Source organism: Canis lupus, chromosome 16 (genome assembly GCF_011100685.1).
Source record: "Canis lupus familiaris isolate Mischka breed German Shepherd chromosome 16, alternate assembly UU_Cfam_GSD_1.0, whole genome shotgun sequence".
Lineage (NCBI taxonomy): Eukaryota > Metazoa > Chordata > Mammalia > Carnivora > Canidae > Canis > Canis lupus.
Window position 1 is genome coordinate 57,490,301 of NC_049237.1, and position 27,946 is coordinate 57,518,246.

General features: G+C 39.1%; 1 protein-coding gene and 1 long non-coding RNA gene across 2 annotated transcripts in view; one reads left to right on the forward strand and one right to left on the reverse strand.

Moving 5' to 3' along the window:
• Positions 1-27,946, forward strand: part of CSMD1 (CUB and Sushi multiple domains 1) — a 1,850,581-nt gene that overhangs the window by 16,581 nt on the left and 1,806,054 nt on the right. The window lies entirely within an intron of this gene.
• LOC119869544 lies at positions 727-2,923 on the reverse strand. The gene is made up of 3 exons (XR_005371730.1): positions 2,786-2,923; positions 1,163-1,380; positions 727-992 (listed from the first exon to the last, which is right to left on the reverse strand). It is a non-coding gene; the product is annotated as an uncharacterized LOC119869544 (long non-coding RNA).

The following is a 27,946-nucleotide window of genomic DNA, read 5'->3' on the forward strand; positions in this document are numbered from 1 at the left end:
AAAGCTCCACTTCAAACCAGAAAGGGCATAAACGTCCATCGGACAACGGTTCCTCTTTCAAGCAGATTTCCCTCATAATAAATGACTTTTCCTTCCCCAGAGGTGGCCCACGTGAGCCCCATAGGAAACCATGGGAGCCCTCCCCGACTGGCTCCTCTCGGATGGCTCTGGGCTCCATAGACAGTATCGGCTGGTTTGGGGGGTTTTGGTTTTGTTTGGTTTTGTTTTTTCTCTTCGCTGTTACTGCAAATAATGTGGCCCGAGCTCGTGACCGTCGCAGCGTCGGGGAGGCCTGGAGAGCCTGCGGGGGCGCCCTGGCCTACCGTGCGCTCAGCCCAGCGCTCCGGGGAGCAGCTGCACCTGCAGCCCGCGGGGCGGGGGGAGCCCCCAGCTCTGCTGAGGTCTACGTCGGGGGCCTCCAAACGGGGCGCTTCAGTTTCTTTGTGTCCCAGAAAGATGGGATTTGGCTCTTTCCCTTTCTGCCCTGACGTCCTCTGACTTCGGTTCTAAGCATAGCAGCAATCAGCTAATCAATATGGACTTAGAGGGTTACAGCCGAGTGGCCTAAATTCAATAAGCCACTTGCAGCCGGGAGGTACGAGTAATCCATTGGGGGGGGGGTGGGCTGGGGGAGATTTTCTTTCTCCCTTCGCATTTCTAATGCATCGAATTCAGCAATCTGCAGTTTCTCTCCTCCGATGACGATGACATGCAGCAGGTACTTCCTTTAATTAGCGTGAGTTGAAATTAATTACTCTCTGAGCCCATTTGCTCTGGTGTTTCGCAACCCTTTTGAAAAAACGCAAGTCACCCTGGTGCATCCAGAGCCCGGGTGCCTCATTGAGGGGGACCAGTGGGTCCCGCTGACCATCCATGGGAGCGTGGAAAAGGCACGTGTCCGTTGCGGCTTTGGGGTCGCCCTGTCTGGACAGGGTCTTATGTGACACCTCCTTTTCCCGCTCTGTCCCCAGATGTGAGAGCTTCTAGGAGAGCTGTAAGAAAAGCACCGACACCCTCAGAATTGCACTTTCTTATAAATTTTTTTTCTTTCTTATCTATAAATTTTGAATTAAACCTACTGTCTCCTAATTTTTCCAAACCGCAGCATCGACATTAACATTTATTATTTATGCGGAAGTTTATATAGTTGCAAAGTACTTACAATACTCAACAGCACACGACGTCTGTGGGAGACCGCGCAACACCGTGTCTCATCGTCTCATATTCTCCCGACAAGGAACTTGAGGCTCGAATGTCACCTTGTCGTGGCCACGTGTTTCGAGCTGCAGAACGAAGACCAAGGACGCTCTTCTCCATCTGTCCTGATGTGAGGTCTCTGATTCTGATCATTCTCTCTCCTTCCTTTCCAGCTGCACAATCCTGCTGCCATAGAATGAGTGAAAACAAAAAAAACTACCTCAATATTCATTTGTTTTACAACAAAATCATAAAGATGTTGACGAGAATTGTACATAGCCAACTGCCCTGCCTCTCTGCTGATTTTTCTTGAAATCGTTTTCCTGCGGCGGTCATTCTCCCTGGGCATCTCATGGTGTAGGCCTCGTGTATATAGAATCTTCTAAAGTTCTGTCAGAAACGTTAAATATATCTAGATTCCAAATATGCAGATTGGAAATAATCCAGGGAACTCTTTTAATACTGCAGCTAAATGTCACCTGCCATGTAATGTGCTCTGGGCTCAGCTCTGTGACATAAAACCCTGTCGAGACAGGGGATCCAAGGCTTCTCTTGGCCTTGGATCGCTTCGTTTTAAACAAGTATCCTGTTTAAAAATGATTTTCCCTTTTACTTCAAGAAACAGACTTTGGAGGAAAATGTTTTCCGCAAGCCAGGCTGATTGTGGTGGATTTCTCAGGTTGATGCGTAAGGAAGAAGGGATGCTCCTGCTGCCGTGTTCAGTTCTGAAGAGGCCAAGCCGTTCCGTAGAACCTCATATGTCTCTTTTAAGCCTCTAGGTGAATACAAAGTAAATAAGTGCATAGGCAACAAGCCTCTTCGTCCCCATGAAGGGTGCTGGTCACGGGGCAGGTAAATATGTGATGTTATTCTGGGATAGAGCTCACCTGGAGTCGTGTGGAGAACCTGTCATGGTACCAAGTTAGTGAAGAATCGTTCATCTCATTTTTTTTTAAGATTTTTAAATTTTATTTATTTATTCATGAGAGAAAGAGAGAGAGAGAGAGAGAAAGAGGCAGAGACACAGGTAGTGGGAGGAGAAGCAGGCTCCATGCAGGGAGCCCGAGTGGGACTTGATCCCGGGACCCCAGGATCACACTCTGGGCCGAAGGCAGGCCCTAAAGCGCTGAGCCACCCAGGTGTCCCATCTCATGTTTGACTGCAGAGACTTTTTGATTCCTGACTGTACGGGGCAGGAATAAACTCTGTGGGTTTCAGTAGCATCAGTAGTTTCTATGATGTTTATGCTGGTTTCCAGAGGAACACATACCACAGAAGCTCTAGAAAACGTTCTAGAACCCGAACTGAGAAACATAATGCTTCGATAGAAGCAAATCATATTTTCAGTGCAATTAAATTTCACATATTTTATTGAAATTGATTCAAATATTGAATTATTTATTTATCTGTGGAATCTTTTATTGAGTGTCACCTGTAAGTCAAGTCCTGTGCGAGTTGCAGTGGATCCAAAGTAAATGAGCTCAAACCCCCACCCTCAAGCATTTTACTTTCCAGTAAGGGTGATTTATCTTTTCTCAATACTATGATCAGAATAATCAAAAAAGAAGTAAAAACAATAAAGTGTCACCTCATATTGGAGCTTCAAGGAAATAATATGTATTTCTTGGTACGCTGTTCCACTTAATAAATACGAGATGGCACCAGTTCCTTTTGGTTGCCCAAGCATTCTGGATAATTTCGGTGTAATGCACTGTGTTGCCTTCTTTGTGACACTGGAAGAATAAAATACGGAGTGATAGAATCAAATTCCACAGAAAATCCACATGCTATAATCTTTTTTTTTTTTTTTTTTTGGTTTCGGGCGTAGAATTTACTGATTCATCATCACAAGTGCCCTCCTCATCCCACCCCCCATTTCCCCATCGCCCCCTCCACCTCTCCTCTGGGAACCATGTATTTTCTTCTCTGTATTTAAGAGTCTGATTCTTGGTTTCTCGGTCTCTCTGTCTCTCTCTCTTTTTTTTTTTTTTTCCTCAAATGATTCGATTTTTGAAAATGGCAGCCCACGCCAGTGAGTTCACAAGGTGGTATTTACAAGGCTACCCTCCAAAAATGAATGTCGCTTCTTCATTCATTGAACAGACATTTATGCCATTTCATTTTGGTCCAAGATACCGGGAAGAAGAATTCGGGAGATAGAGTGAGCGACGAGGCGATGCTCGGCTCCTGGCTCCATGGTGCTGGCATGAAGATAGCCAGAGCACCTGTTTGTCATCTTTGTCATCGTGTCGTCTCATAAACCAAATTCCCTACCTAAGCAGAAGTTCTTTGTTCAGAGTCCTTGAAAGAAAGTCAATGGTTTCTCTTTGAGTGTCACTTAGTGTCCTGCTCCAGGTTTTATGGTTCCCCTAGAGGGAAAATCTCTGTCTCCATGTAGTGACCCCGGTCCCGGCTCCTCTCACCAGTGCGTGGTGCCCTCATTCATGCCTGAGGGAGCAGCAGGTAATAATTTAGCTCCTTCTTTGTCTCTGAATTCCTCAGAACACTTGGGAACAGCTATCTATGTGTCTTCCGTCCTCCCTCAGCATTTTTTCTCACAAGCTGTTTTTTCCCCCCAAGTTCCTTAAGGCTCTCTTCATTGTTGGCTGCTGCTTCGGGGAGACACGTCAGTCTCCTGCTCTACGTTACATGCAACATCCGTGTTGTCTGTTCTTAATGAATTGTTCCTGGAAAACAGGTTACAAGGGTTTAAAAGTTGTTTTCCCTCAAATAGAAATCAATCACGAGTCAACTTTTCTTTGAATTTTGGGTTTCCCCATGTGAAAATGGTAATTTTGGAGGAAACGAAACTTGCAAAATTCGCTAATATTGGTACAAAAGCTGTGATAATAGAAAATAAATTATGTTTTTTTCAAAAATATTTTTCAGCCATATATGTGCAAAAAAATGAGGAAGATACTATACATTTCATATCCATGCCTTTGTAATTGGCATGTATCATCTTTGTGTGAAAAGCATAGCTACTGCTAGATGCATTTCTGACTTAAAACTCAAGAAATTATGTCAGACACAAATGAATCTTTCTTCCTTTCCCTTCTTAAGTTTCATAACATTTATGGCAAATAGCACGTGTGTGCCACCTTTCACTCTAAAGACTAAGAGTATGGAGGTGAGCGCTATCATGGAGTGAGAGAGACGAGTGCCTACCTGAAGCGGCGTCTATTTTGCTATGATGTTGCTGACATTGATTATTTTGCAAGACCAGAGCTCATTCATGATTCAGGAATGAATGTGGAAGAAATCCACATTGAAATCATTTTAAGAGATTTATGTAAAAAATATATTAATTGCCTTACTGATTTCCATTATAAGCACCTGATAGCATTAAATCTCATTTTTCAAAGGTATTATTTTTATGTCACCATAGTCCCATTTTTGACCTCATAAACTCTAGATTATGATAACCGGAAGAAACGTGATTCAGAGAAATCACAGACCCAAGTAAAGACCAAAGTGAAGACTAAAGCTCATTCAGGCCTGCACAGCTTTTCACCCCAGCTCAACTCGGTGCTTCCCCACAGAGAACCGTGAAGGCTCTTTTTTCTTTTTCTTTTTTTTTTTTTTGAGTACACAGGTGTCACAGGTAAACAAAGGATTGTAGAGTAAATTCAACCTCTGTAAGCTCATTTTGTCACTTTATTACTGAAATATTGAAATAACTCTAAAACATATAACACTTTATTTTGGGGATTGGAATCAAGATTTATCTTATTTTTTTGGTTTGTTTGTTTCTTTGAGATTCTGCATTCGGAAAATAAATAAGTCTCTCTGACTTTTTTTAAACAAAAACCCAAAGCAGTGACATTTTCTTTGTCACAGAGTCAGTGTTGTGAGTGAAATGATATTTGTCAGGCTATGTATTTACAACATTTTATTTAAATATTTTTAATGATGTATTTAAATGAAATAGTAACTCACGATTTCTATCATTTCAAAAAGTGGAGTTATTTCTAGCAACAGGATCGAAGCCTTTAGTATTTATTGTTCACATCGTGTGTTGTCCTAAGGTGGTATCAAGATCAACTTTACATTTTTTAAGAGATCTTTTTATCACATAAGAAGAGGATTGTAGTGGAAGTCTACATTTTGGTCATACAGAGCATTTTTCAATAATTATTTTCGTAAAGCTGATGAGGATAAAAGGTACAAAAAAATTAGCAATGAGAATTGATACCTTTTGTTCTTTTGTTTGACTGTTTTTGTGTCTTTTTGTTCCCGCTGCTTTCTCACTCATTCCCTTCCATAGTTTGCTTCTCCCCACTTGACAGACCAGGGCACTGAGGATCAGAAAGATTCACAGTCTACCCAATTCCCGAAGTGAATGAATGACAGAAGCAGGAATAAGATTCATGTCTGAAGCCCCACTGCACCTGCACCATGCCTCAAATAATAACATAGGACAATTCCTTGTCAACTTCTAGAGCATTTTGTCATATGATTATTTTTATGTTAATTTTATGCAAGACCGAACAACACTGTCATTTCTGTCTTCCAGTACTGAGCATTAAATTGCCTTTAGATTTTTAGATATTGAAGAGATAATTAATATATGTATCATTTAAAACCTAGTAAATATCTAAAATACGCAGCATGTTGTATATTTCCATCCAATTTTGACCATAGTATGATTGAAAATTAAACCTTCAATTTAGTAGCTATTTAAGCCCTCTTTCTTTGGGCGTGTTCCGAATAGCACAACACCCTACTTGTTTAAACTGAGAGATCCGATTACTATCCGAAAAATATTTTTAAATTAGACTATATTAAAACTCTAGATAGAAACCTCATTTTTTTTCTGCTCCACTAAAAATTCGAAATGATAGATTATAGGTCCACAGTATGGATGAGAAAGAGTACCATCATAGACCAGAAGCTTCCCCCTAACTCCCAATATCACAGGCACACCTAGACATCAATCCATTCAGATTAGAAAACCATGTTTAATATCATAATCCTTTAGCATAAAGACTTTAATAAACCATGGATTTTTGAGATTAAAGGTGAATTGGGTTGTTTTGACGTAAAAAGAGATCACTTACTAGAGGTTTGCTTTCTGCCTGAGTAGACAAGCAGATAGATGACAGATGGATTGATAGATAGATGTTTGTTTTTCTTCTACCTCCCCAGAGAGATAGATCAATTAATGGATAGGTAGTAGATAGATAAATAGATATGGGTTTGCTTTCCTCTTAACTCACTGGAGGGATGGATAGATGATACATAGAAACATAAATTTTCTATAAACTGGCCCCTGAATATGATGTGTGCTAACCTGTTGTATGAGTATCTTGCATCTCATTCTATTTGGGCTACAGTAGAGAAAGAAGACATCATATAAAGAGCCACATTATGATGTGTATTAATTGCTTTTGTGACATATTTTTCACCAGCAAACTGAAAATTCCTAAACGTCCCTTACAGAACATTAATTTGGTGAGCATTGTGTGTTACTTACAAGTCACTGATGAAGATGTGACGAGAAAGACCAACATACAAACACCAACTCCCGTGATAAAGGATGTATTAGGGCATGTCCATAGTGACCTTGGAAATCAAAACAGGAACTAGCAGGTCAATGAGTTGGGCAAAGCTTTACACCCATGGTAGTATTCAGGATGGATTTTGAAAAATGAGTAATGGTTTTCTCAGGAGAAATAATATCCTTGGTTTAAAACACTAGGTAAAAATGTGCAGAGCCACGAATGCTCATGAGCCATGGTAAAAACTACAGGGTGCTTGGGTGTGATCCCAGAGTTGGAGGATTTGTGTAAATCACTGAGTCGTGTGGAATCCGTCCTACCATTTGGGGAATAGGAGAAAGGATGAGCTGCCAGGGATTTTTAAGTGTGTGGGAGACATGATCAGGTTTGTTGCAGAAACAAGCCAACAGATTACTGCACCTGGGAGGTGAATATTTGAAAGTAGAGATCTCTGTCTTTGGGCTGGGCCTGTTTGTTGAGAAAGTGTTGGAAATCAACATTCAGAGAGGCGAGAAAAGTTGGTTTGATTAAGGAGATACCAGTAAGGCAGGGGACATCAGACCTTCACTGGCTTTAGAAAATCAAGGATCCTCTTTCTGGCACGATGGGTAACAGAAACTCAGGTGCTGTCCTTCACCCACACTCTGACAAGGTCCCACATCAGATGTGAATGTGCAGCAAAAGGTTTGTGGAGGCAAGGAAGGCTATTATTGGGCTGAAACGGACTTGTGGAGCTGGGAGGGGAATGAAAGGTAGTCAGCCACTCATCCTCCTTATAAAGAATTGTATCAACATGGACCACAGTCATCGAAATTATTTCCTAGGAGTTCATGTGGAAGTAAATTTTGGAATATTGCATTTTCTGATATCACGTTCTATGGAATACAGAGCCTGTACTTATAGAATCTTGTCTCAGAAACATGACATTTGCGTCTTTCCTGCCTTATGAAAATCATTTCTCCTTTTTCATATTTGAATTGAAATTCATCATGAAACAAATTATTTTTCTCAGCTAACCTATGAACCTAATTTGGCTGGTTTGGTTTATTTGTCAGGTTCAATTACACAAAACGATGCCATTTTGAAGCTCTGGCCATGTTATATCTACCTCCCTATCGTCCTTATGGAGGAAATAGATGCACCATTTTCAATTATTTTGGAAAGTCCAGAATGCTCTGCTCAGTCCTGTACCGCATGTGCAGGTCTTTTGAAGTGTGATACTGTTAGTTCACTACTTAGACCTTCCTTTTATCCTTTTAGTCTGACCACCTTCTTATCTCGTTCAACACTTCTTGAGGGACTTGAACCCTGTAACAAGAGAAGCCTCATCACTGATGCACTCATGCTGCATCAGTGAAATGTACCCAGCCTGATTAACATTTGATTAAGAAGAGTATTCAGTCTTCAAGCTCATTGAAACTAGAGAATGAAATCATTTAAGGCCTGAGTATAGATCTGAAGTATAGATACCGTTATATATTAAGCTCTGTCAAAATTAGAAACATTTAACAGGGAATTTCAAGTTGCTATGGGGAAAAAGCATTGTCTTAGGATTTAGATATAATAATGGAATAATTTCATGAGAGCGTGTCTATAAAGATATAAAGTATCTAGAGTATTCCCTGGTAAGATTTAGGCATACCATTATGCATAAAATAATAACATTTTAGTAGAGCTTATTTATCAATATGTGTTATAGGCACAATGGCTTTCTCATGATGAAGATTATTATTTTGTTCTGAGAATAGTTGAATAATCTTATGACTAATTGTTCAGTGGAGGAAAATGTAAAGATGATTGAAAAGGCTTAAGAAAACAGAAGAATTGATATAAACTCAATTCAAGTATGTTTCAGCCTTGATTTTCTTTTCCCTTACTGCTGTGCTATCTCTGCAAACAAATTAGAAATAACAGTTCTCAGTCTTTAAAATTATTCTCTGAATACGAAGAGTCTCTTTCTTCGATTGATTCCTGAAATTTTTTTTGAAGACACATTTATCTGCTCAATTATTCCCAATCAATGACTAATTGGACTAGCCATTACCCTCTGGAGAAAACGGTGATGTCTGGTCAATTTCTCTCCATGCAATAGCATCAGAAGTACAAAATGACATAAAGTAAAATAGCAATTTGTAAAAGGCAAAAATTCTCAAAGGAATTTGCAGCGTTAGATTGCCAATGCTTCCGTCACTTGAGATGGTATTTTTAACCGTGCTTGTGAATAAGGGAAAGATGCTTTTATATAATAAATTCAGTAACTTGAAGGGTATGTTGACAGTGTACCATAAATTCCTTGGATTTTTACAGCTTAAGTATAACTGAGTTATTTTTAATCAAGACACATGTTAAATTCAATTCTATAGTTCCTTTTCCTTTTTTCCCCTTAAATAAAAATTATTAGAAGGTTGGTTTCTGGGAACTTAATGATACATTTTTGTTAGGAATATATTTGCTTTTCTACAATCCTTATGTTTCCACAGAGCGCACATGAGACTAGATCTGTCAGTCTCAAAAATATTTAACATGTCCATGTGGCATGCACTTACCAACCTCCCTAGGACAGGTACTGGGGGTTAGGGTTTTGGGTGTCCATGGTCCCTTGTGGGAGTCTTGGGGTATGTCCCACTGAGGGCTAGAAATTGGAGCTAATTTTCATTAGCTTAGTAGATTAACTTGGTCCAAATACCAGAAAAATAGTTTGGAACTCTTCAATTCTAATTTTGGTAACAGTCATTGGTATTCAGTTAGAAAGATTTGAATTATCACAAAGTGTTCAATGATTTCCATTCCAGACATAATAATCATGATGAGTTATGGTCACAAGCACCTTGGATCATCCTCAAATTGCATGTAGGTCCTTGCTTCAAATTTTCTTTATTCCTGTAAACATGTAAGTCCTCTCTACTTTGATCTGTTTGTACCATAGTAAATGGGTGAATGCATACATTTTGTCCTCAATATTTGTGAAAGCTCATAAAACCAAATTTATTTTTATTTTTTTAAAAAAGATTTCATTTATTTACTCATGAGAAACAGAGAGACAGAGACAAAGGCGGAGGGAGAAGCAGGCTCCATGCAGGGAGCCCGGCATGGGACTCGATCTTAGGTCTCCAGGATCAGGCCCTGGGCTGAAGGCAGCGCTAAGCCACCGAGCCACCCGGGCTGCCCTAAAACCAAATTTAAATTCAGGCATTCTGCTTTCCTAAAAAACTATTCATATTTCACTAGAAAAAATTTTAAAATGCATTCACTTCTATTATGTTAATTGGAGCATCCCAACAAACTTTTTTTTTTTTTTAAATAAAAAACTGTTTTTTTTTTTTGTTTTTTTTTTTTTATTTATTATAGTCACAGAGAGAGAGAGAGAGGCAGAGACACAGGGAGAGGGAGAAGCAGGCTCCATGCACCGGGAGCCCGACGTGGGATTCGATCCCGGGTCTCCAGGATCGCGCCCTGGGCCAAAGGCAGGCGCCAAACCGCTGCGCCACCCAGGGATCCCATCCCAACAAACTTGTAGGAGAACTTAGATCATGTGTTTGTGTTCCATTTATACAGATGCTGGAAGTGAAATTCAGTAAACTCTAGGGGGAACACCCAAGTCTCTCATTTATAAATGAAAACATAACAAAACAATAGAATCTCAAAGAAGTTCCAGGGCTGGAGAAGGACACACGTAGTGAAGCAGTGACAGCCATTCTTCTCAGTCTAAGTGCTCTGTTTTTCCTCTCAAGCGAGTCATCTGTATGGTTGTCAAAATAAACTTCCTGGGTGAATAACCAACCCAGTTAGAGAGGCGGGTCATATATGGATCGCTTCAACTAGATTCAACTTTGGAGGAGATAATATGTGAGAAGCGCTTGTAACCATTCCTGACACACACCATGCATTTGGTAAATCTTAGCTAATTATTGTCAATGGTAGTTTCATTTAACCTGAAATAGTTTTGAAATCCTTATTTCAGACACCTTTCATATGTTTTTTCTAACTTGGATTCATAGCTCATGATTTTCCGCCTGTTATATAAAAATTCTTGCAGGAATACATATTCACATTCTTATTTATTTGCCTACAATAGATGTTTTTGAGGGCACTGGAATATAATTGATTTCTTTTTTAAAGTAAAGCAAGATGCGTATTGCAGAAGACAAATTTATGAGGTGAAGAAATCCAAAGCAAAATGAATCAGTAGATAGCAAATAGCAGTGAGCAAAGAAGGACTGAGATTAATTTGTCAAGGGCTAATGTGCTTGAAATCCCTGGTCCCCAAATTCCCCTCCATAATAATAAAGTATAGTTGGAGCAACCGTCATAGATAGTAAACTAAAGTCTGCAGTGGGTGCATAACGGGCGTGAGGGTGTAATAAAGAACATTTTCCTTCAGTAAACAAATGCTTGTGTGTTCAAAATGACGTAGGAAAATACTTTAGGGTTCAAGCCAGTGGCCAAGAAAGAATTCTTGAGACCTCTTTGGTGCAAAAACGTGGTTTTATGACAGCCTGGGGACAGGACCCTGTGGGCAGAAAGAGCTGCCCTGGGGTCATGAGGAGAGACCCATTATATACTGTCAAGTTGGGAGGGGATTAGAGGTAGTGTAAGTCTCTAAGAAATTTTGGGAGCAAGGTTTCCAGGACCTTGAGGGGGCCAGCCATCGTTGGGAAAGTCATTTGTTACTGTCTAATAAAACCTGAGTCGTGAGACCCTTCCGATGCATATTAGTGGGCCATATACTTGGGGGGGTGATTGCCGGCATGTATCTTGGAGACAGTAGAGATAAAGGAAGTTTCCAAAGGAGTTTTTATATGTTAAGGTAGGCTTACAGGTCCTGGGGGTTGGGCTAAGATGGCCTCTTGCCCTCAGCAAAGTATCAACATCAAGGCAGCTGAGTCCCCAGAAGGTGTCACTCTACCTGTTTCAAGGATTTGTGGTTGGGCTGTAAGTAGTAAGGACATTTAATAATTTCTCTTCTGCCTTTGTTTCCCACATCAAAAGGACAAAGAAATTTTCATTCTTCACCTTGGCTTAGGGGCCACAGTGGAATTTCTGGGGTCTGGGGAATGGAGTCTTAGAAGATTTTAAACAATGTCAGAAAGATCTCTTTCTGGAAAATCCTTCACACTTTAGAACAGTTAATTAGTTAATGATGATTCTTTGTGCTGAGCTGCTTGCTACCTATCGATTCGTTCGTTTTTCTCTGTATTTATATTTCCCTTTTCTCAAATCTGCATCGTGGCCCCCAAATCTTTGGAAAGAATGAGAAGATTCAGAGAAGACTCAGCCACTTGAGAAAATAAAGAGCTAAAGAAAATAACCAACCCAGAAACCAGGAAATGGGTTGCCAAATCTATCTACCTATCAAAATAATAATACACTCATATTCTTCATATCTGTCACTAGGATTAGGCAGTCTATAAATTATAGAGCAGTCAGTGTGAACTTATTCTTTTAATTCTGGAAAGTTTAGATAGCAGGCCATTTCATAGGAATTGAAAAGTGGAGATGCTTCTATAATCTTCTGATAGGTATGTCCCACTGGGTAGCTATGGCCATAATCAGTGGCAGATTTGATTATTTGATTGCTTATCATTTGGAGATTGCCATGAAAATCATGATTTTTTTTAAGTGACCAGAACATGTTTAGCTGAGTGTTAATATTACGTGGTTAAAGAATTGCTTTTAGATGCTTCTGCTACACAAAGCAATTTCAATGTGAACACACACTTGATGTGTCAACTCCCATCTGTGACCCCTAAATTACAGCATACAAATGACAATAATAAAATCAAATGTATAAGCTCACACAAACAAATAGAATAGGAGAGGTCAAACAGCAAACAAGGGTGGTAGATAGGCTTCTGGGATGTACAAATTTGAAGGGATTGTGGCTGATTTAGCAAAACATATAGAAGGCAAGGAAGAGCCTGCAGGAGGGGATGCTCTTGGGGTTCACTAGCTGGGGCCCCAGGTGCCATGGGATGCAAGAGTGAGGTAGGAGCTTGGTTGAAAGTTAGTATCAGGAGTGGCTAGAGTCTCGGATCCTCTTCCCTTCTTCTTCCATTGAAGAACACAATGCATTCCTTCAGAATGCCCGTCACCCAGGAGAGTGGAGGTTTAGTTTCCAGAGGGATTAAATGGCAGTGCCTCTGGATATGGGGACATAGAAAACAGTACAGGACTAAGAAGTGAAATCAGCTGAAACTGTTTATAATAAATGATGGAGTTTTAATTCCTTTCTCTGTCTTACTTCTTGAACATTGGCGGCCACATCATTGGCCACTCATCATTTTCCCCAGTCACCCCTGTACCTCTCTTCCACTCACCCTGGGCAGGAGAGTGGAGGATTCTTCTCTGAATACATTGGAATGACGGCAGCAAAATGACTTACAAATACTGGCATGGGAGGGTGCTTTATCAAAAACCCATCTGATCGCCAGAATCCTGCAGGAAACTCCTCAGAAATCAGTCTCTACTTGCAGCGAGCTTAGAAAGAACTTAACATTTATGTTGTTTTGTTGTTTCACTGGGTATTTGCAAAAGACTCCAACACAAAAAACCAAAAACTAAAACAAACATAAAAATAAAACCTAAAACAACAAAAATAATGGAGTAAACTGAAGAATTCCTACCAAAATGATCATTAATCTCAGGAGCAAAGAAAACTCTTGTATGCATGCCCCGAGAACTGGATGCAATAAAAGTGAATAATCAGAGATACGGAAAAGCTAATGACAGCTAACAAATACTGTTGCCGAATAAGACAATCAAGGTATGAGAAAATGAAAGTCAAAGAAATCTCCCAGGTGGCAAACAGATAGTGGAGATTTTAAGTGAAACCAAGAGATGGACAATAGGAAACAACAGGGAATTAGTAGATTAGTCGTATTACTCAAAAAATACAAAAGAAAAATCTCAGAAGTTAGTGACATAAATTTCCAGAATGAAATTATCTCAATTAAGAAAAAATAACCCAGCCAAATAAAACTACATTATTATAAACTTACAAAGAAAAAAAAAAAAAAGACCCAAGAGAAAGATATTGTATCTTTTTGGAAAAAAAAAAAAAAAGGGCAAGTAGAAGAATTTGGGAATCCTAAGAGTGACACATTTTCTCAGAGCAAGACTAACCACTACATGGCAATGGCCAATGCCTTCAGAATTCTATGAGGGAATGATTTGCAGACTACCCAAACCAGCTCATATGTATTAATTAAGGTTGAATAAAGTCACCTGGGGATAAGTCCACCGTATGAAGAAGAAAAGCCAGGAGAGGCCATTTCAAGAAATCGAAGAACCTTTGAGAAGAGTGAGGTGCCGTTGCACGTTCTGCGGAACGCCAAGGGACCAATCCGTCAAAACTGGAAGAGTTTTTCAGCAGATGCTAAGAGTGATGACTTCAGTGGAAACCTAGGACCCATCCATTACTGGAGGCACTTGATGACATTGAAAGTAATATTCTGAAGATTTACACAGCTGCATAAGTGTTAGGAGAAATTATCATAGGTCCAGAAAAGAGTATGCACTCGAAGAGTAGGGCATATATTCACAAAATATAAAAAAGGGGTGCAATATAAGGAAGTAATTATCGGAAGCTGCTTGGGTTTATAATCATAATAAAGTACACACTGAGTTTTAATTTTACCAAAAGTTTGGTTACTATTGAGGATGAGAAGAGAGAAGAACTTCCATAAGATAGTTAAAAGTCTAGCTGTCATGTTAGGGAGTCAATAGGTAACGTAGGCTGACAACATAATTGAAAAGTGTACAGTTAAATCTGAAGAAACCCCTAAATGAATTATTAATAGTTGTATTTCAGGATATGAGGTGCCTTTTAAGATGAGCTTTTGTTATCATATAACAGGGGTTGCAGCATTTGAGTTCAGCTGAGAAAATAATTTTGTTATTTTGCCATCATGATCACCCAGACTTGGCTTCTGTACGAGAAGCTTGTACACATTGAGATAAAAATTTTGTTTTTAGGAAACTCATAAACATCAACAGTTTATGGGTATGTGTACATATTCCCACTTTTCTATCTATTCTGTATAAGGATAGCGTGATATCCTGCAAGATATAAGCACTTCACTATACTTTGGTCTTACTCCTTGAAGAACCAGGGGACTGGAAGTTCAGCTCAGGTTGGTGCTTTTCCTTGGGACTCTTCATCCTTAGTACAAACTAGTTGAAATCAGTTTTCAGCTGTGGAAAAGAGTGAGTTAGAAAGCCTGCCAGGTCCTTTAAATTTACATTTTCACAGCGACATTTCTTGGTTCTGTGCTAATTAAAATGCCAGAATGTTAAACACACGTGTGTAAGTTACAGACACCGCAAAATCCAATAATTATTAAGTTTCAGCTCACTCATCCTTTTGGTGCCCTTCACACATAGATTGTTTATATTCCATCCTTGGAGTGAACTAGATCAAACTTTTCCTAAGTGAGACAATGACCTTTAGAAAAAAAATGAAGAAAAAGTTTTGGGGGCCTAGTAAACTTCAGAGATACTGAATATACTATAGCCCTCCCCAAATCCATTATTTGGCAAATATTTTTAGAGTCCCAACTATGGCTAGACACTGGGTAATGAGGATGAATACGTCTGTCTCCTTACGCTTATTTTCTGCTGGGAAGATAGAAGGTAGATAAACCACCAACACAGCACACAACACATGGGCTCATTTTAGTTTTTTTTAGAGGAAAATAAGCATTATTTTAGAAAGGAAAATGTAGAGCGGGATAGGCACTTCTAATGATGGAGGTCATCCCATTAAGAAATCGATGTTTGACAAAGGTTCTTAGAAGGTGAGGTATTTACTAGTTCTGTGGATCTTTTGGAAAAGAGCATTCTAGGTAGAAGCAACAGCCAAACCAAAGAAATACGTGCAGATGTAACGTGTTACGTTGGTGGTAGGATTCTGACGTTTATGGGATCAAGAAGCCATTGGAGGGCTTTGAACAAAGGTAGACAAGATGTCTGCTGTGTCGAAGGCTATAATCTGATGAGACAGGGTAGAAGCAGGAAAGCCAGCTGGGAAGCAGGATGTGGTTAAACAGGTGAGCGGTAATAATGGCTTGGGCCATGGTGGTCACAGTGGAGAAGGTGAAAATTGGTTAGATTCTGGATATGTTTGAAGGCGGAACAAACAAGGACTCTCCTGAGGGTACTGCATCCTTGTAAATGTTGAGTAACAAAGCCCTGAGAAGTCCTGCAAGAAACCAACCAGTTCCGTCTTCACTTAGCTTCGTTACACAGTGACCTTAGAAACCTTTTTTAAAAAAAAAATATATAGCAACCATTATTTTGTGGCACTAATGGTGCACAGAACGTATTTAGAAATGCTGTCATAGAAACCAAGACAATTTGTAAAACTAAGCATAGCCTGCACTGTTCTCTTCCAGATGAAATCGTGTTCCCTTTGATGTGATATATGCCCTATAACATAGCGTGATAGTCTCAGCTGGAAAATGCAATTCAGATTTCACAACTCTCTTATTTTTAATTTTGTAATTCCCTTAAGACCTACAGAAGCAAAGGGCGGATTTTATTTTATTTTATTTTTCCTAAAAATATTCTTTTCTCTTTATTGAATGAACAAGAAGTCAATAAATTATCTAGTTTCTTTGACTAAAGGACATGCATTTTTCAGACACTTGTCAAGAGCATAGGCTATATTTTCTGCATGAGAGCTCTGGTTTTTTCACTTCTAGTTTTAAAAAGGGGAAAATTACTGATGGCTTATAAAAAAAAAGTTTCATTTATTTATTGAGTCACTAAATCTAATTAGGCCTATTATTCTTAAAAACTCCATGGTAACTCACAAAACCAGAAAGACTGATTCACGTAGATTCCATACTTGAATACCTTATTATTATTGCAACAGAACTCAGAGCACTGCCTTGCTTAAGAAGCTGTCAGAATTTCTATTCATTTCGAGAGTTTATAAATTAACTATGGGAATATTTCTGGCTATGGTGTGCTTCGTTCTGAAAGCCTTGGTATCTTCAATATCTATCGCATTTTTTTCTCAATACTTTTAACCTTCATATACCTTTATTATAGATCCACATCTTAAAAAAAAAAAAAAAAGTACACTGGTCACAAAATTAATTAATTGTGGTTTAAAACAGGCAGATGCGGACCAACCATGTTAACCTTGAGATTGATTTTGACAATTGGAGATGTTTCAGAAAAATTCGGATATCAGCACTGATGAGTCCAACTTGGGGAATTCTGTTGAACCCAGTTTTTAAATCTCTTGTTGAATATGTTGCCCCATCCGTGAAATACGTGAAGCACGCAATATGGAAACGGTATGTTAAGCCGAGTTGATCAGAAGTCAATTTTGTTTTTTAGGAACATGGGTTCTAAGTTTACAAAGGGCCTTCTAGAAATCCGGAGATCCATTTTATGGATTAAGAAATATCAAGTACTCACAGCTTCGTAATATCAAATGAATGTTAAAGATGCTTTCTCTTCAACTTCGTGACTTGTACCATCTGTTGACATCACACAATTATGGAAAAATAACATCTTACTAAGGAGAGAGGAGCAGAAGGAGTACTTCAAGTAAATGACTAAAATACTTCTCCTCATAGACACGAGCTTTATCAATTTACACTTCCATATTTCAAGGGTTGGCAGAGTTGTATGCATACATTTTCCAATCGTACTCTCCGTTCGCTTAATGCTTATTTGTCCTATTCAGTGTGCTTTTCAATTTTCAAATTAAGCATAATGAGCCCTTACACAGAGGGCGAAGGGGAAAGGATGTGTGAGAAATAAAGAAAAGAAATCCTAATACAGTAATTGCTTTCCCTACCTTTTTGGTTAATTTTACCTCTTAGGAAGCTAGACATTAATTGACCTCTTCAGTGCATTTTTTTTTATTACTATGAGGATCCTTTACAAAATTGTCATCTTTAATCTATAAAGATACCAATGGCACCACCATTTTCTCATATGAAACACTAGAAAAGTTGAGGAAAAGTGGTTCTCTCAAACCTGATATGTTTTTCCTTCCTTAAGTTATTGAGGGAGTTCGGGAGAAAAGCAGGTGTCTGTTCTATGAGATTTCTGACTGTGGTGACTATGGCTTTGTGTATAATTGCTGGAAAGCATCAATTTTTAATGAACCCCGAAATTTACTCTTTGATGCCAAGACCTTTCTTCCTTTTTAAAAAATTATTAGGGCCTTTGAACTTGGTTTGAGGTGAGAATTTCCAGCCTGACTCCAGATTGCTGATGGCAACATCATCATATTTTGGAACGGTGGACAGACACCTTGCTAAGCGATACATCTAAGGGGCGTGTTTCCCAGTTGTCATGAAGACCATTTTCATGTGACTACTGGATTGCGTGTATTTGTTTGGTTCCTCATGATTCATTCCATTCTTAAAATCCTATTTCTAGCATAGCTGGCATGAGTCCTCAGAAATTCCAGGGGAATTTCTCCACCGCCTCTCTTCCAGGGTCCTTCCTCTGCTGAGACAGGAATGAGGAGCAGGATTGGGCTGCCCGGGGGGTTGCCTCCCTCCTTGGTAGGGTGCAGTGGGTGTGGATGCCCCCGGGAGCCCGGGTTAGGGACCACCATCCTGGTGGAGGGGGCACCGCTCCTGCTGGCTGGCTTCCACGGGACGTGTGCGGAAGGTGCACCGCGGGAGGGAGCCCCGTACGGGGCAGGTGATATGAGAATACTTGTGGGATCTCCACTCCCTGGAATATTCACTCGGTGTGGACACGATCCCTGGCGGGGGCGGGGGGGGGGGGTGGCGTTCAGTCATTACACTGCCTGCAGCTGCACATGCACTTGACCCGCTTGCCCGGTTCAGGGCTCACTTCATTGCCATGCTTTTCTGCATTTTATTCTGTACCCTAGTGAATATAGACATATTTTATATCATCGTATCTTATGATCGACAACTTTACTTTTATATTTCAAGATAATCACGTTTAATTTGTTTTTATTATTATTATTATGGCCTTATAAGGGTCTGTCCTTTTAAATTCTAGGTTCCTGAGGGCTGTAGAAGTGTTGGACAACCTAGTAGGAAAATCACGTAGGAACTTGAGTTATTTGTTTTGTAGGAGGACGTTCTGAGCTTTATTTGGGCTGATGGTCAGACCTCTCTTCCCTGGGTATTCGATGATCCATTCTGGTTTTCTGTTGCTCCAGGAGAAGTCACAGAGCAAGCAAAGCCCATTGGATCTGACAGTGACAGGCTGGAATCGTTGGTGTTCCCCAAACAGGTTGTACACACTAATATTTCTCTAACGGGAGCGTTCTTCAGAATCCCCTGGAAGGCTTTTTAAATATACGATGTTGGCCTGAGGAGTTCCGACAGATGTTGAACAGCTGCTTCCTGGGGGAAAGTGGCCCCGATTTGCAGTGCTTGCCAATTTCTGTGGTGTCAACGGGCTGATGATGGCCAATTCCGGCCGCCACTCTGCGTCTGGAGGCCAGGTGTGGACCCACAGCCTCGTCTGGCGTCCCCACCACTCGGAGAGTGTGCACACACGGACCCCAAGACTCTGCAAGTGACAGCAGTAGTAAAACCTCACACAATGAATAAGAAACGGAAAGTTTTGACTGTTCCCTTCGCTTAATAAAATTTAACTATAATTTTATAGAACCTATTTTTTGGTGATTACTACGCTCCTAAGGGATTTGCACGGTTTCCAGTACTACCCTACATGCCACCCGGGCCTGACACTGGGTCTCCCTGCACCCACAGGGCTTCTGAGGCCCTGAATCTGGGGTGGTGCCAGAGATTTCCATTTCTAACCCTTTCCCTGGTGATGCTTTTCCTGCTGGTCCCAGGCTCGCATTTTGACAACTACTGACAGAGCAACCAAAGGCCAAAGAAGAGAAGATAATAAGCTGGTTCTCGCTTGTGAAAGAGGCCAGGGCAAGTCCAGGACAACCGGACGGGGCCATTCCACAAGATACAGTCATCACCGACACGGGCGATCAAACACCGATGGGGTATTTTGAAATGAAGATTCTCTGAATTTCTGAAGTGACTGGTTAGTTGGTACAAACTCGTCAATACCAACAGCAAAAGTGAGAGAAAACAAGAGTTTTCTCCTTGAACTCCAATATGGAAAACCAGAATTATGCATAGCAGTAATTACTATTAATATTGCTATTACCCTCTCGTTTCTCTTTGTATTTCCATGTTTGCATAGTTTGTTATAGCTCATAAAGAATGCAAATATACGTTAATTAATTTGAGTACAAATTAAGTATTTGCATTTGGCAGGGTTTTGTCCTATCGCGTATCCTTTTAAAATGCATAAAAATTCTAAATAGATAGAACGTGCTTATCATTTAAAAATAGATTATTTTACCAAATAAATAAATAAATAAATAAATAAATAAATAAATAAATAAATAAATAAAATCATCCCTGGATGAACCGAGGGTGGCTTTCTGATTTATTTTCTTATAGGAGGTGATCGAATTCGGTCGTGCAAGTCACCAAATGATGTCAGCTACCCGGATTCTATACGGTGCATGGGGTGCGAGCCTGGAAGCCAACAGTTTCCGTCAGTCGGGGGGTGGGGGGGGGAGAAGCAGTTGTAACTGTAGAGTTACAAATGGAAATCTCACCCTTTTTAAATAACAAGCTTCCTTTATTTAAAACCTGCTATTGGCACTTCTATTATAACACTTATCACACCATATTGTAATCGGTAATTGTTGTTTAAAAATAATTCCTTAAACCACGAGCTCCTTGAGGTTAGGGAACCTATAATGCACTTTCTGTTTATTTTACTTTCTGTTGCCCAATAGTAGGTTCTTAATTAATGTTTGTTTGGATTGGTACGCGTAGGGATGGATACATGCAAGAAACACGTTTATGGAACTGGGAAAAGAAACAAAAAACTTCGATGCCTCATTGCTTTTGGTTGAGAGGTGGTGGGAAGGAGCAAATCTTCATTTGTGCTCTTCTCCTTCTGGTCTTGGTAGTTATTTTTAACTCGAGTATGCATTTGATTCAGCAGAGAAGCTATTTTTTTTTTAAGGTTTTGTGTTTTAAGTAATTTCTACCTGCAACACGGGGCTGGAACTTGCAACCCCGAGATCAGCAGTGGCGCACTCTACCAACCGAGCCGGCCAGGCTGCCCTCTACGGGAGCTTCTTAAATATCAAAATCCTTGGTCCAGGTCCCTAGGCAAACTGCTTCGCTACATCCAGGGTTGGTTCCTAGAGTTCAATTTTTAAGAAGAATTCCAGATAATTCTTCCTAATGCAGGTAGTTCATAAGCCAAACTTTGGGAAAATTATTAAACATACAGTGACGTAACCTCGCAGACAGAAAGGTGTCGATCTCCAGATCTGAATATGGCTATACGCAAATACAGCGTCGTGTAAGACTTATGTTGGCGATTCATTCTTGTAAAGGCATTAACAGTTAATTCTGATGACTTCTATGAGTTTCCATGACTATCACCACTTTTTTCTTTATTATTTTATGACTGGTTAACAAGGATGTGTCACTAGTCCCCAACAAATGGAGACAAAGCTTCTTAGGGGCACACTTCGAGTTACGTAACGTAACATCATAAATATATTGGGGTCGATAGATTGCTCATCGTAAGACATTTGTTGTGTGTTTCAAGTAGTAGCGTTAATCATAAAACTTTCATTTGTCTGTCATGTGCATGACACAGGCACTCTCATAACAGGTGCTTCATGATTGAGTGTCTGTGAATGGATACTTCTAGCAAGTTCAATTTTGAATGGGCATTATACTGTCAAAAAGGCTGATTTAGTTAGGCCATTTGGAAATATATGTTTGAAAATAGGACTGGGGACTTTTCAACAAAACTCATTAGGAAATAAAAGATAATTCCTCAGCTCCAATACTTACACCTTGGGAATATTTGTACCTTGAGAATTGAATCCCATCAATTCCATTTGGGTTCTTATTCTTTGTCCATTGTGTTTGAATGGATGTTTCTTTTAGGGACTATATTTTTTTAGCCCTAACAGATGTCCATATACTAATGGTCACTCTTATCTTACTTGTGGGAAAAGTTAAAAATAAATATGAATGGATGAGTGTGGAATAAAAAAAGTACCACCCTCTGTTCTTGCATTAGAGATGATAAAGTCTAGTCATGTACAGCAGTGGATCGAGGCTCAGTACACATTTCACTGTTAGAACTTTTCTTGGTTACTGCATCGCAACCTGCATCAGACAAGCCTAACTGCGTATGCTCACAATTTTTAAGAGCATTGATTATTATGTAGATGTGTTATAGTTTCTTTAGCATAGAAGCCATATTTTAAATTAGATAAAATTTCAAAAAGAAATATAGGAATCTCTTAATATTTGAACAGTCACATAATGAACGTTAATTTGAATTTATCCTACCTGGTTTTGCTTCGGATAGATTAAAAAAATATTTTATTTTATTTATTTGAGAGAAAGAGAGAGAGAACACAAGCGGGGAGGAGGGGCAGAGACAGAAGGAAAAGGAGAAGCAGACTCCCCACCCAGCAGAGAGCCTGACACATGGGCTCAATCCCAGGACCCTGAGATCATGACCTGAGCTAAAGGCAGATCCACCCCAGGTGTCCCATTTCTGAAAGATTTTAAATTTTAAAATTCATGTTGGAGGTTCTTCTGGAATGCCCATGTTCACTATGTTTAAATATAAGTTGAATACAAGACCATATTGCCTATTACTTTATTTTTTATTTTTTTAAAGATTTAGCTATTTTAGAAAGAGAGAGAAAACATGTGTGTGTGCATGCAGGTGGGGCAGGGGCAGGAGGAGGGAGAGAGAAGCAGATTCCCCGCTAAGCGAGGAGCCGCGCCTGGGGCAGCCCAGGGCCCTGTGATCAGGACCTGAGCCCAAATCCAGAGTCAGAGGCTTAACCCACCGAGCCACCTGGGTGTCCTCATGTTGCCAAATATTTTTAAATTAAGATCTTACATTTGTATTAAAGAAAAAAACTGAAGGAAGTTGAATTTCAATAACTCAGGAAGAAGTAAACTTGTTTGATGTTTTTTAAAACCATTTCTGTTGGATACAGGTAATTGAAATCCAGTAAGTATGACCCACTGATATACACTGTTCCATTTTATAATAATTAAGTACAGAAACAAGGACATTTGAATCAATGTGTTATTCAGTTATTCAGTCCTCAGGTTTCACTAAGTGGGCTTGCTTTCATTTCCTAATTAACTTGCTTGAAAAATAAGTGATTATTGCCGACTATTTGTTATAACATAAACCCATTTTGTTATTATCTCTAATAAATTAATTTTATCTTAGAAAAAAAACTCCTAAAGTTCCACAGAATTAATATGTTTTTATTTACGTTTTGATTAAATTATTTTCCAATATATCAAAGGTATATATGCTAATCACAAGATATTAGTTCCAGCAAGATACTTAATGAAATTAAAGCCATCCAAATCTATTCCGGATGTTAGTATCACAGCCACCTATTTGTCTATGATACAGTATAAAATATATTTTGTATGTATGTATTCTGTATATATCGTATATAATTAAAATCTTCCAAATATACAATGTTCAGGAGTTGTTGGGCTCTCAAGGAGCTGCCAATTTCAGGTATGGGGGAAAAAGGCTTTTTTTTCTAGATCTGTAAATAGAAAGGACACTAATATTTTACAGCATATTGTACATCCAGAGTCCTGCAAAGAATTTATTAACTCCATTGGTCATTATAAACAGCCTGTGAGCAGGAGAAAGCTCTGAAATCTCCTGTACGAGGTTGTAAGACAGGACTGGGGAAAGAGGAAAGGATCATAAACCTTATTAATAATATAGGGAGAATCTTCCAGGCAACACCTTGACTGATTGCTCATTTTCCACTGAAAGTAAGAAAACCACATAAAACACTTCACAACCCCAGAAGTCATTCACAAGTCTTCACAGGCATTTTTCAGCAGGTTTTGTTTTTTGCTTTTTTTTTTTTTTTTTTCAGACCATGGTGAAGGAGAGTCACACCTCCAGTGCTAGCCTGGCTGGAACAATTAGCAATTAAGTGCAGAAATAGCTCCAGTGTTCTTCTGAGACTGAACTTTGAACAATTTTTGGACAGAGATTAAAGGTCGTTATCAGGGGCGCCTGGGTGGCTCAGCTGGTGAAGTGTCTGCCTTTGGCTCACTGGGATCGAGCCCCACATTATCAGGCTCCCTGCTCACCGGGGAGTCTGCTGTTCCCTCTTCCTCTGCCCCACCCCCTGCTATCTCTCTCTCCCTCTCCCTCTGTAAAATAAATAAATCAAATATATATTTTTTAAAGATTTGATTTATTTATTCATGAGAGACCGAGAGAGAGAGAGAGAGAGAGAGAGAGAGAGTGACAGAGGCACAGACACAGGCAGAGGGAGAAGCAGGCTCCCTGCGGGGAGCCTGATGCAGGACTCTGGGATCATGACCTGTGCCGAAGGCAGATGCTCAACCACTGAGCCACCCAGGCGTCCCTTAATAAAATCTTTAAAAAAAAAGAAAGGTGTTTATCCCTAATGACATAAGACAGAGAGGACTGGATTAATCATTCTGGATTAATGTGGATACTCTAGAATACCGTGAACCAAGACCTAGGGTGGCGAGTGATGTGGAAATAAGGAAGCCATGACATAGGAGTCATACCAGAAAAATGGACATTTTTTCTGAGTCTTCTGATTAAGTAAGTTACCAGTACCTTAGAGGAAGAGACAGTGCCCATTAAAATTCACCCCACATAGTTACATTCTTCATTTCTTATTTGTATTTGTTGGAGATTTTTTTTGGTCAACTTTATATAGGCTCACTCTCTATTAATGTTCTTGTTTTACCATTACAGGCTCTTGAAATAGGTACACCGGGTACTGTCCCCTTTGAGCATCCTGCCCCTGGAATTAACCCCATATTGTTTGGAAGTGCATGATACGTTGTCACTATGGTCACAGTCATCCATACATTCTCTTTCCTGAAGTTCTTAGCCATTTTTAATAAAATGATAAATATTACCACAAAAAGACATAATTATTTCCCTTAAATCAAGTGATGTGTTTTATAGTAATAGAAGTCTCCTAAAAAATCATAAGAAAGACAGGGTATATTTAATGGATTAAAGCTGATTAACTTAATATTCCTAGTGTATAGCTGTTTTATTTTTCACTCAAGGTCAACTGATGCAGGTATAACATGATATAATCTCATTAAAGCCTCATTGAAGCCAGTCTCATTGGTTTTAAATTAAGACATTTTTCCTTCATTAAAAAAATTCCTTTTAAAGACAAGTACAAATGTTACACTGCTCAACCATTTACTCGCTAATCAGAATTAACAATAAATAATGGAAATATTTGGTGTAAACTATCAATTTGCCTGTTCAGTTGACTCAGAAAATCATCAACTGCTTTTCAGAATACATATGTATGAAGGATCATGATGCCGCAATTTTACCTAAAAGTAGCTAAAAGTTCTAGGACATCGACATACATAATAATATTTTAATAATGTTAAGTTGTGATACTTATTACTCTGTTCTTCAAGCTGTTTTGGTTTAATCATGAAAAAGTCTCATGCTGAATTAAATAAAAATGTTTCCTTTAAATACAATAGCAATATGATAGGATGTATATAGAGAGGTAGATAGAGTAGATGGGTGGGTGGATAGATAGGGGTATAGATCTATATATATCTTTTTGAGATTTTATTTATTTGAAAGAAGAAGAATGAGAGCGAAAGAGAATGCGAGCAGGTGGGAAGGGCAGAGAGGGAGGGAGAAGCAGACCCGTTGCTGAGCATGGAGCCCAATGTGATGAGGGGCTCCCAGGACCTCAGGATCATGAACTGAGCCAAAGGCAGGCGCTTAACCAACGGAGCCACCTCAGTGCCCCCAGATCTATCTCTATATATCCACTCTCCAATTTTGCTCAATAATATTTAAAATAAAAATTGGGAGACCTCACGATAAAACCTTATGTCAATTTGTATGGAAATCTAGATAAAATGGGAAAATTTCCAGAAAACTATAACTTAACAAAGTGACTCAAAAAAAATCTTCTAATATTAATTAATACAGGATTTGCCAATTTTGGCACTGTTGACACTTTGGATCAGATATGTCATGCTTGGTGGGATGGAGGCGACTGTCAGGGCATTTTAGGATCTTTAGCAGTGTCACTAGATAGCAGCTGTGACATGTGACAACTATAAATGTCTCCAGATGTCGCCACATGTCCCATAAGAACCAAAGTTGTCCTACATTGAGAAACGTTGAAATAGAGGAAGCAGGAGTCGAACATTTTCTCAGCTAGAAAATGCTGTACCCAAATAATTTTCCAGGTATTCCATCAAATGTTGAAGGTATATATGGCTGCAATTTTATACAAACAACTCCAAAGAATTGGGAAAGAGAATATCAGTTTATGAAGCCAAGACAACTTTGACAAGAAAAAACAGAAATGAAAAAAAAAAAAAAACACAGAAATGAATAGTATGTGAAAGGAAAAATCTCAGATCATTATCATAAATGAAGGTAGGCACAAAAATCCTGAGCAAAGTTGCAAACATACCAAATGCGGCGGGATCTAAGACGATATGACAAAGTTGAGTTTATCCCCTCAAAATGCAAGACAGGGTGAGTATTAGAGAATTGTCCCCATTTACCACATGCACGGATTAAAGTAGGAGACAAAAGTCATGATTATTCCAATAGAAGCAGAAAAAAACATTCGATAAAATTTTACACTCATTTGTGATGAAGACAGTTGGCAAAGTAGGAACAGAAAGAAGCTTCCTTAAAGTGATAAATGATATCAGACGTGCTATATAAGGCATATCTAAAAGTATATCTACCAGAAGTCTGCAGGAAGCATTATTCTTAATAGAAAAACATGATTTTCTTAAAATCAGTTTTCCAAAAAGATCACCGGCACCTTTCCTAAACTTTATACTGCTACTGCATTCTTGGACAATAAGGAGATAAAAAAAGCACATTAAAAGTTTTAGGATTACATAGAGATCAGATCATTACTATTCTTAAATGATACAAGTGCCTACATAGAAAGTCCACAATATTATGCACTAATTATTAGAAAACAGTTTAGCAACCTAGCAACAACTACATATTTGTAATTCTGTACTTCAGCTATAATATAAAACACAATATAAAAAATGTAATTTTAAAAGGCACCTTTTGAAATGGCAATGAAGCATGAACCAGTAGGAATAAACCTTATAACAGGTTTACAAGGCTAGTATTCAAAATGTTATAAGACTTTAATGAAAGTCAATAAAAATCTAAATAAATAGAGGCACTGCCGGCAGCCTTGAATGTAAATACTCACAATCAAAAATATATAAATTCTCTCCCAGCCCCCAATCTATAAGCTCAATGCCATGCCAACCAAAATGCCAATAGGAGCTTTTATTAGGCTATGACAAGCTGATTAAAAAAAAATTGTGGAAGATTAATGTGTCAGCAACATCCAAGGAAGAACAGCACAAGGAAGAATAAATCAATATGATCCATAAAAATATTTGTTATAGAGTTTTAATAATTAAAAGATCACTTTTTTTAAATTTTAATTTATTTATGATAGTCACAGAGAGAGAGAGAGAGAGGCAGAGACACAGGCAGAGGGAGAAGCAGGCTCCATGCACCGGGAGCCCGACGTGGGATTCGATCCCGGGTCTCCAGGATTGCGCCCTGGGCCAAAGGCAGGCGCTAAACCGCTGCGCCACCCAGGGATCCCCAAAAGATCACATTTTGAAGTCACGGATAGGCAGAGCCATGGAAATCTAGGGACCATGCATACAGGGCTTCATGGATCCATGAAAACAGGAGGGATCCTTTGGTAAAAAGGTACTGGGAAAACTAGTTATTCAAATTTTAAAAATTAGATTCCCATTTTAAACCATTCACAAATAGTAGTTCCAGATGAAAAGTAAAGTTCGAAAACTTTTAGAATAAAACAAATATTTTTTATTTTAAATAAAGTCATCAGGGGCACTAACCAGGAGGGAAGCCTAAAATTAATAAATTACAGCTAAGGTCTATTCATCAGGAGATAACAAAGAAATATTAAGTCAGAACACACCAGACACAGACATTGTCAACAACTGTAACTGGCCAGTGATTAATGCAGAATGCGTAAACAATTACTCCAAGAAAAACAAAAGGAAACTCAATAGAAAAAATGTGCAAATGGTATAAATAAGCACATCATAGAAGAGGACACCAAATATAGTCCATTACTGTATCTAAAAATCATAAAG